The sequence below is a fragment of the Ictalurus furcatus genome, chromosome 9 (assembly GCF_023375685.1).
Source record: "Ictalurus furcatus strain D&B chromosome 9, Billie_1.0, whole genome shotgun sequence".
NCBI classification, from domain to species: Eukaryota; Metazoa; Chordata; class Actinopteri; order Siluriformes; family Ictaluridae; genus Ictalurus; species Ictalurus furcatus.
The window spans coordinates 1,798,830-1,809,756 of record NC_071263.1 but is presented as its reverse complement, the minus strand read 5'-3'; the positions used below and the strand labels follow the sequence as shown (position 1 = coordinate 1,809,756).

Sequence of the window (10,927 nt, the reverse complement as noted above, 5' to 3'; positions counted from 1 at the left end):
CCATCAACAGAGCCGTATTTATACAGTAGCTCGATGAGTGTCCTTCCTCGGATGGAGGATGCAACGTCTACAGCAGCATATAATAATAATAATAATAATAATAATAATAATAATAATAATAATAATAATAATAATGATGATAATGTCCCAGGCGTTGAACCAGCATGTTCAACGTCAGCCTCAGTAGCAAGCGGAAACGAGTCCGGATCAGTCCGTCAGCTGTCACGCGCCTCTCTATACCAGCTCGAAGCGGTGTCTATAATTAAGATGTTAAATGTCTCTGATGTCCTCATCCTTTACATGGACTTCAAAAAGGACGTTACTATTAACTGATGTATTTAATACAGGCCTCGAATTGCATTTCGTAGTTCGGTTTTTTTTTGTTGTTGTTGTTGTTGTTGTTCTTTTGTGTTTGTTTGTTTGTTTATTCACAGCCCAAACATAAATTTCACCCTGACATAGTGTGGTTGCATCAAACTGTCAGACAGTGGTGCTGCTCCTCGCTCCTCGCGCCTCGCTCCAGCTGATATCACGCAAGAAAAATGGGCTTAAGTTCAAGTGTCAGAATCGCGTGTAAGTGAGACAAAACAAACAAACAAATAAATAAATATGCCATGCAAAAATCCCAAATTTTCAAGGCAGAAACCATCTTTTGCATAAAACTACTAGAAACGAGGAACAGGAAGTTGTCAGATGTTGAGCTGATTTGCATATTATGCAATACACAGCAATTGGAGGTGTACATGCTGTACATGTGGTTCACATGTAATCCGGATACGACACACACAAGAGATACAAAACGTCCGGGTATAAATATAAACCAGGTTCGGACCTTTCAGAAACTTCAATGACAAACGGAACCGAGATCGTTTGAAGAAAACTGGATCCTTTAAAACAGGGAAACACTCACCCTGCTTAAAGGTTCCAGCTGTCTCTTTGTGCACACTTCCTCTCTCCTAATTCATACGACAGGTGTGTGTGTGTGTGTGTGTGTGTGTGTGTGTGTGTGTGTGTATACGGTACGCCACAGCCAGACCTTCCATTGCACTCGGTCCTCGGTCTCTCCCGATAATGTTCTAACGTTCACCTCCCGAGTTTTTATAAGCGTATAAGATCAGATCTGATAAATCCTCAAGTATCATTAAAGGGAAAAAAATAAATAAATGTTTATGCTGTTATTTTCATCGCGGATGTAAAACCTAACCGCGTTAGCAAACGTAATGCCAACATTTCGACGCTTCTATCGTGTAAAAGTAATTCTACGAACAGATTTTTACATGTGTTTGTTTAATAACTGAATCCAAACTGAGCATAATTTCCATTTTGTTTTTCTTCTAAAAAAAAAATAAATAAATAAATAATAAAAAAAAAGTCACTAAAAGTAAGAAGTCAGCATGCATCCGAGGACATCTGAGGAGTAAAAAAGGGTCAAACTTTACTTCTGTAAAATATTTCCCACATTTTAGGTGTAAAATGTAAAATACTACTACTACTAATAATAATAATATAATAATAATCATCATCATCATCTTAATGAGAAGAAGGAGAAAAAGAAAAGTTTGTAACAGAGCAACACATAAATAAATAAATAAATAAATAAATAATCAGGATAATGGTGGTTTAGATTGTAAATATTTATACAAATTCAAAAAAAGGAGTAAAATGACGGGTCCCTGAGGGTGAATAACATACATGAGAGAGTTAAATATGATTTAAGCGCCGCAGATTTAATTATTTTTATTAAACCCGATCGACCCTAACATCTGGCCTTGTGGTACGCCGGATGAGAGAGCACGTCTCGAAAAGACAATTGAAATAAAAACGATACATATATATGAGAGAGAAATTCCTCAGTTCGAAGCAAACCGTTCAAATCTAGCAGACGAACTTGACACGAATGGAGCTCACATCACACCAGTGTGGACATTTTTTTTTTTTAAACATCTTTTTAACTACGCACGTAGACAAGTATGCACCATGAAAGCGATCTATTTGATTTTTATTTATTTATTTATTTTGCATTCTAGCAAGCCTATACATATGTAATTCAAAGTGACACTTTAAAAAAAAAAAAAAAAGAAAAAAGAAAAAAGAAAAAAGAAAAAATTTGAACACCAACCACCCAGGTGCATGAATGCAGATGGAAGCGATAGACGGAAACGCAGACTGCTCATATGCACCAAATCTTGCATTTTCCAAGCACGGCTGGTTATTTTGAGAAAGATAACTTTGTCTTCCTTCCTTCCTCCCTCTCCCTCTTGCCTTTTCTCCTTCTCACTCACTGACACAAATCAGCACAGTTAGAATAAACCACATAAGTTATCAGCTCCTTGGAAAGCAAAAGCAAAAGGGAAACACACCCACCAAAAAAAAAAAAAAAAAAAAAAAGAAAAAAAGAAAAGGAGGGGGAGAGACTTCTATCACCTAATGAAAAATAGCTTCCCTTTTGGACGGAACTTCATAGGCTGCAATCAAGCCGCGGCCCCCTCTTCTTGACGTGCAATCGAGGCAAATCAAGTCAGCATCTATTAATAATATTTCCCTGGCTCCTTTCATTCCAGCGCGTGTCCTACGACTGTCAGGGAGCGTGATGGAGCGCTGCCTTTATCTCATCCTGGCCCTGCTCTGTCACAGTGATAAACAATTCTAACAAGAATCAGAATAAAGATCTTCCCAGTAGACTCCAGGAGATAGAGGCCCTTTTTTCTCATTTTCTAGACGGCAAAATTTAATCTAGTGCCTGGGCCTTCTTTTTTCCCCTTCTCTTTCCACCCCCTTCTCTCTCTCTCGCCCTCTCTTTCTCTCTCTCTCTCTCTCTCTTTTTTAAGCGTCACATTCAAAGAGATGCAAATGTATCAGCGCCGGGACCCGATCGACTGGAAGCGCAGCGTGAATGTCAAAGCCGAGGCTGTAGAAAGCTAAGGCACCTCCATCTTAGCACCACTGCCTAATGAGCTGAGTCCAGGCAGGAGCAGGTTAGCGTCAGGCTAGCTGCCCTCGCGCACTTCACGCGCGGATGAACGAAAGCAGTGACGCGCTGGCCTGTCCGCCGCACGACCGAAAAGTGTCTTTGTACCCAAAAAAAAAAAAAGCAAAACGTGCACACAGGAATCAAAATACTAGACAGGAGTTAGCCGCAAAATTAGCATAACGCACCAAACGATCTAGAAGATCGACCAGTGCTCTCGTAGAAGCCGATCTGTGGTTTCATCCGAGGTTTTTTACGCGTGGGATGATCGCAAACTTAACCAGCTAGCTAAAAAGCTCGCTAGCGAATCAGCCATCGTGAAACTAAAATACCGAATAACTTTTTTGTTTCATCAATGCTACTTTGTACCAGACAGAACAGTAACGTTTTGGCCACCAGGGGTCGCTTTAACTGCGAAATAAATCCCACAGCACAAATTTACTTCATAACTGAACATTATTTCAACGTGTACCGATAAAATTTTGTCGGTTTATCGGCACCTTTAGAGCTCCTGAACTTTCCATACGTTTGACAAATACGTTATTCGGATTGAACCGATGATGCTTTGTAAACACAAATACAGATAAAGATACGAATAGTAGGTGCGTTAGTTGTTTTCTCGCGGGAAAGATTCACACAAATGGGAGATTGTTACTTTCGTACTCTTCACAAAACATCACAGATAATAAATGTTCTTTTATGAATTGGAGGCTTTGTAAAAAATATATATATATATATATATATATATATATATATATATATATATATATATATATATGTATATATATAATTTGGTTTTGTCCATCATCAGCGGCTTGCTCCAGTAGCATGACCTAATCGCTGCTGTACATGGCTCCAAATATATATATATATATATTTCCACCACATTTCTGTACAAATGAAAAGGAATATGCTTTAAATTTTCAAAGCCAATTCTCAGTAGCTCTGCTCCAAAAAAAAAAAAACATCTTCCAGAAACTCATACAGGCGTTAGGGTTAGGTAATTCCTGGTAAATGCAGCTTAAAGGACCCCATTTTGACTAGCAGCAGCACTGTATCCTAGCTTCGTAGTAGGTTCATAATAATAATAATAATAATAATAATAATAATAATAATAATAATAATAATAATACCGTAATGAAGTCCCGTGAACTTTTCTGCTCTCTCCCACACATACCAATCCCCAAACCTAAAAAAAATAAATAAATAAAAAATCCGATAAAATATAATTAGGTGGTTATCGTCCTCAACTATAAACAGCAGTTCCATAATTTGAGGAAGACATTTCATTGTTTTGAAAGACAGTTCGCGTTTGCTTACTTAGTCACATTAGCTAGAGAATAGAACGGTTCCAGAAAGTTCCACAAAGGTATCTGGCTGAGACTTGGTTTGAGAATTGAACTAGAGTGAAGTAGCCGAGGATGTGGAACCTGTACATACGTTCGAGACACATACGTGCTGTTTGCTGTTGTATGAAAGAACGACTTCTTGACTGCTTTATTCCAAGGAAAAAAAAATAAATAAATTATTCCAACCTAAAATAAATAAATAAATAAATAAAAAAAGAGCACGCCCATTTCCGGTTTAAATCCGAACACCGAGATACGTAGATAAACTACGATTTTTTTGAGCATGTGGAATGAATTATAGGCGGAATTGTTTATTAAAAAAAAAAAAAAAAAAAAAAAAAGGTCAATAATAAAATGCTGATAATGGTGTATTGTTTTCTTCACTGTAACTACATTTAAAAAAATCACGGAGCCACATTGAGAACCACTGCGTCATACTAGGGGCGTGTTTCTGCAGGTCAGGATGGTGGCATGTAAATCGGATGGAGAGAAAAAAGCGATATTTGAAGATTGGAAATCGAGAGAAACTACTTTTCGCAGGCTTTTTATCCTCTGCGCTTTTGTGAGTCGGAGAATTGAATACGTTTGAGTGAATACGTGTTCAGTCTATAGCAGTGTAGATGTACCGTGCTGTAATGGAACTTTATCTCCACCCATATATATGTGTGTGTGTGTGTGTGTGGGGGGGGTATTCAGGTGCTCCTGGGCCTGGACAGCAAGCCATGAAAGGCTACATGTAGGACAGGTAAGCGACGACCCCGAGAGAGAGAGAAAGAACGGTAAATAAAATCAACCGTTCGGACGACGGAAGGATAGGAAGATTCGTGGAGGATAAGGATAAGGTCTGGAGAGCTTCAGCGGCGTTCCGGCTCCCACCTTTCCCTTTAAACACCCATCCCCCCCCCAATCCCCCCTCAACCCCAACACCATTTTGGTGACAGCTTCAAATTCCGGATCAGCAGCCGCAAGAGACGTGCATATAATCCGTCCTCCCTTTCAGCCTTATACATTTTTAATTGTGCTGGAGAGAACGGGGACGGGGGACGGGGACAGAGAGACTGAGGAGCAGGGTGTACAGAACAGGCAGACACTCGCACTCACTAACACACACACACACACATATATATACACACGCCCCAATAAAGTTAGCACACGGAGGAAGGGGGGGGGGGAAGAGAGAGAGAGAGAGAGAGAGAGAGAGAGTAGTATGCAGATGAGAGGAGGCAAGCCGTTCCAACCCTCTTGCTTTCAGCGCTGATTGACACACACTACCGCCTCTTATCATCGCTCTTAATAACACCGCTGACAGAGAACTGTAAAAGCCTCGCAGCTCCGCCGAAAACGCAAAGTGCACGCAAATCGCAGAGAGGTTTATTTCCGAGCTCGGATTCCTGCTGCTGAACATTAGCAGTTTGGGGTTTGAACTAAATTAACCGCACGCAGCACGCCGCTGTTAAGTAGGACGAGAGCACGGATTCCAAAATATCTTCCGCATATATATATATATATATATATATATTTAAGAAGAAGAAGAACTCATTCTACATTGATGTGCAAATCCAAATTTTTCGACTTACTGCAATTAATGCAATGAGACATCTTCAAGGATCTGTCGCGTTAAAAAAATAAATAAATAAATAAATAAATAAATAAATAAATGATCGCTTTACACTCCTTTACGGGTTCCTTTAAGAGACATCCGTGTATTAACGGTGTATTAACGCGTTAGTATCACAAATGGAGTGCATCGTCGACGATAGCCGTGCCATGAGGTGGATTTACTGTTAAACGTTGCTTGTGTTCCTAGAAGAGCACAACCTAGAGTGATCCGTTTCTCTTAAATCACAGCAATTCATCCACACGGACGAAGACAAGTGTTTATTTCATCAGAGGACGTCATTTTTAATCTCTTTTCATGAGCTACAAAGTGCTGACGCTGGAGACTCCTTCCGGAAATGTGAAATAAAACGTCATCGCATCGACAAAATCACGCATTTCATATATATATATATATAGGGGGAAGTGGTGGCTTAATGGTTAAGGCTCTGGGTGACTGATCAGAAGGTCAGGGGTTCAAGCCCCAGCACTGCCACTGTTGGGCCCTTGAGCAAGGCCCTTAACCCTCTCTGCTCCAGGGGGCGCTGTATCATAGCCGACCCTGCGCTCTGACTCCAACTTCCTAACCTGCCGGGGTATGCGAAGAAAAAAACTTCACTCTGCTGTAATGTATACGTGATCAATAAACGCCAACACTTTTGACCAATCGGATTGGAGAACTCGAACGCACGACAGCATTGAATTCAATTCACACACGCGGAGCTTTACAAATCACATCAAAACATGAAAAACCCCAAATAGTTCTATAATAGTTTCCCTTCTTGCCCTTTAATTAATCCATGAGCGAGCCAAAATCTTCCGAACTACAGTACGTCTCGCCTTTTCAACAAGCGATATGTGACGAGAAATGATAACGGACACCCTCGAACACCAGACGGTACGCTTTTTATTTTTAATTTATTCATCCGTTTTGTTGTTCAATGGCGCGTTGTGTCTGTAAACACGGCTCATGGGCAGGAGAGAGGATGTTCGGGACGCGGTGTAAACGTGAACGATCGGTTATTGTGGACAGAATTGCGCGATAAAGCTTTCATTTCCTTCGAAGAAACCGAGCGTCACGACGTTTTACAGTTACAGCCGTCGGATTGCGCAATAAAAGCGCCCGGCCCTTTTACGGCTTCGGGCGTTTACGGTCAAAGACGAGTCGCTGAGAACTCGATCTATCCGAACGACTACGCTTGATCTTTTTAATCGCGCGTTCGAATACTTTCCCGCCGCCCCGTAGCGCCATGTTAGCGCCGGACTAACTACTGTATATATCACCGCTTTGGATTCTTATTCGTTCTACGGGAGACGCAAAAAGCGTTTTTCTCTTCTTTTTTTTCTCTCTCTCTCTCTCTCTTTTTTTTTTTCCTTCCTGCATCATAAACACGATCGGAATGAATCTAGCGCAATGACATTTTTATTAGCGGCGAATATCAGAAAGCGGGCATTTCCTTTCGGAACGTGCCACGTGATAAGTGACGGCGGACGTCATCCGAAATTGCCATTCTCCGTGCATATTAAAGAAACTTGTCATCCAGACATCACGCACGAGCACAAAAGATAAGAGGCACAATCCCTTTGGGGTAGCGCTTTGCCGCCATCAGAATGGCAAAATTATAACCATAAAAATGTCCAATTTAGGGTAAAATGCTTGGTTTTAGTATGTTTTGCATAAAAGCCAGTGCATTTAAATTGGCCGTGCCAAAAAAGAAGACAAATTGGCAATGCCTTTTGAGGGTGAATTGACACTAACGCTGCAACAAAAGAGAGAAATATGCATCACAGTGGAGTGGAGAGAGGCACTTTACCTTCTGAAAGGTAGAGCCCATTGAGACTGTAAATGAGGCTGGAGGAACGGGGAAATACTCGGCGTGGAAAAAGGAAATGCACGGCGCATGGTCCTTCTGAGGAATTAAGGCCAATGAATGCATATATAAATCCGCCGGTACTGTTGGGAGTGTTGGTAATAAAATAACAATATGTACCGCACCACTCAATGCCAGCATAACACGCAGTGCATTATGGCTCCACCTTCTCCCAGGAACAGGAATAAACGATGTTAAAAAAAAAAAAAAACAACAACCTCTGTGTTTATTACGTCTGCCACATGGCGAGCCCTCAGAGTGCTCCGTCGCTCCTCGGTCGCATTTGGACAGTCCGTTCGTACGGAGAGACGGCTCTGTGGCGTCGTGTATCGTTATCACCCGTCGTAGTTCCAGCGATAGGTAAAAGATGAACGTGTCAGTAAGAAGCGCGGTACGGATCATTCTCTCGCACGCACAAAAGTCTTTTAAAATGAACACGACCTGCATTCGCATTCAAACAATGTTCTCTTACACATACATCGCACTCGCATTCACATTCATATGCATGGAGATAACAGAACGCTCTCGCGTTCACATAGAACGCTCTCGCGTTCACACAGAAATGCTCTAGCGTTCACACAGAAATGCTCTCGCGTTCACATAGGCATGCTCTCGCGTTCACACAGAAATGCTCTCGCGTTCACATAGGCATGCTCTCGCGTTCACATAGAATGCTCTCGCGTTCACATAGCATGCTCTCGCGTTCACACAGAAATGCTCTCGCGTTCACATAGAATGCTCTCGCGTTCACATAGAATGCTCTCGCGTTCACACAGAAATATTTCACGTTCACACAGAAACGCTCCCACGTTCACATAGAATGCTCTCGCATGCACATAGAACGCTCCCACATTCACATAGAATGCTCTCGCATGCACATAGAACGCTCCCACATTCACATAGAATGCTCCCACGTTCACATAGAATGCTCTCGCATGCACATAGAACGCTCCCATATTCACATAGAATGCCCTCGCATGGACATAGAACGCTCCCACATTCACATAGAATGCTCTCGCGTTCACATAGAATGCTCTCGCGTTCACATAGAATGCTCTCGCATGCACATAGAACGCTCCCATATTCACATAGAATGCCCTCGCATGGACATAGAACGCTCCCACATTCACATAGAATGCTCTCGCGTTCACATAGAATGCTCTCGCGTTCACATAGAATGCTCTCACGTTCACACAGAAATGCTCTCGCGTTCACATAGCATGCTCTCGCGTTCACATAGCATGCTCTCACATTCACATAGAAATGCTCTCGCGTTCACATAGAATGCTCTCACGTTCACATAGAAATGCTCTCACGTTCACACAGAAATGCTCTCGCGTTCACACGGAAATGCTCTCGCGTTCACACGGAAATGCTCTCGCGTTCACATAGAATGCTCTTGCGTTCACATAGAATGCTCTCGCGTTCACATAGAATGCTCTCGCGTTCACATAGAATGCTCTCGCATGCACATAGAACGCTCCCACATTCACATAGAATGCTCTCGCATGCACATAGAACGCTCCCACATTCACATAGAATGCTCCCACGTTCACACAGAAACGCTCCCACGTTCACATAGAATGCTCTCACATGCACATAGAACGCTCCCACATTCACATAGAATGCCCTCGCATGCACATAGAACGCTCCCACATTCACATAGAATGCTCTCGCGTTCACATAGAATGCTCTCACGTTCACATAGCATGCTCTCGCGTTCACATAGAAATGCTCTCGCGTTCACATAGAAATGCTCTTGCGTTCACATAGAAATGCTCTCGCGTTCACATAGAATGCTCTCGCGTTCACATAGAAATGCTCTCGCGTTCACATAGCATGCTCTCGCGTTCACATAGAATGCTCTCGCGTTCACATAGAATGCTCTCACGTTCACATAGAAATGCTCTCGCGTTCACACAGAAATGCTCTCGCGTTCACACAGAATGCTCTTGCATTCACACAGAAATGCTCTCACAATGTTGTACGCACAAGTTTTTTTTTACACAAAACCGTCAATAATTTCAAGAATTATAAGTCCGTCCGTCCGTCCATCTATCTATCTATCCGTCTGTCTTTCTATCTATCTATCTGTCTATTTGGCTGTCTGTCTATCAATCTGTCTATCTACAGTACCTATCCATGCCTGTCTGTCTGTCCGTCCATCCATCATCACAAATTATTGGAATATCAAGAGATACGTTCAATATTTCACGATGTCACGGCAACCAATAAACAAACAAGAGTCGAAGTAGCACACGTGGGATCAACACGCTCTGAAATCCTTCCTGAATTATAATAACAGACATAATCTTTAAAAGCTTTGTAGAGTGGAGTCAGGGCTCAAGAGTTGAACCTGCTGATGCGTACGTGTGTGTGTATGTGTGTGTGTGTGAGAGAGAGAGAGAGAGAGAGAGAGAGAGAGAGAAATGAGGTCCAGGTAGCTGTGTTATTTATACATTTTAGAGTAGAAAAAAAAACCGGATTGCCGCTAAGTTGATTAGCCTCAAATGCTCTGTTAGCATCTTTGCTCTATCCTGCTAGTGTCATCACATATCCTGGGTTCTCTCTCGCTCGCTCTCGCTCTGTTTTCTTCAGTCATTCATCACATCCTCACACCTTCACACTCTCATACCTACCCTGAACAAACACACAGATCCCACAAGCCACCTCCATGCATCATGTTTTTCATAATCTACTTCCTGTTTGCCCAGACATTGCCCAATTAACATGTTTCATAAGGACTCTGAGAAGCAGGACGCATATACATCACGAATGTACAGTACAGTTACAGCCGCCCGGCCCGGCGCCGACAACAAAATATGAACCCGGATGCGTCGAAGTTTTTTTTTTTTTTTTTCCCCGCCGCTTTGCACATTAGGTGATTATTCGGCTGATTTATATTTATTTATTTATTTATTTAATTATTTATTTAAGTCTTATTTACGGCACTTTCGTGATGGCGCTTCCACGCCTCGTGACTGATTCATATTACACGACTACGTCATGAGTGAAGTTTTTCAACTTTAACGAACAAGCGCCACCCGTTTTATTTATAGAACACTTCGGCTGTACTAGCGCGTGGTTTGTTAAGTCACAAGAGCGTCTAACTGCATCGAAAGCGTTTTTATTCCTAACGCTCC

At 41.9% G+C, this 10,927-nt stretch overlaps 1 long non-coding RNA gene across 3 annotated transcripts; it reads right to left on the bottom strand.

The window, feature by feature from the left end:
* Positions 1-608: 608 nt before the first annotated feature.
* LOC128613152 (uncharacterized) lies at positions 609-9,948 on the bottom strand. Of its 3 annotated transcripts, none has more exons than XR_008386836.1 (3): positions 9,921-9,948; positions 4,102-4,460; positions 609-3,068 (listed from the first exon to the last, which is right to left on the bottom strand). It is a non-coding gene; the product is annotated as an uncharacterized LOC128613152 (long non-coding RNA). The 3 variants fall into 3 exon arrangements; XR_008386835.1 differs by lacking the exon at positions 9,921-9,948 and having other exon boundaries at positions 4,102-4,157; positions 4,289-5,898; XR_008386834.1 differs by lacking the exon at positions 9,921-9,948 and having other exon boundaries at positions 609-1,410; positions 2,120-3,068; positions 4,102-5,887.
* Positions 9,949-10,927: the final 979 nt, after the last annotated feature.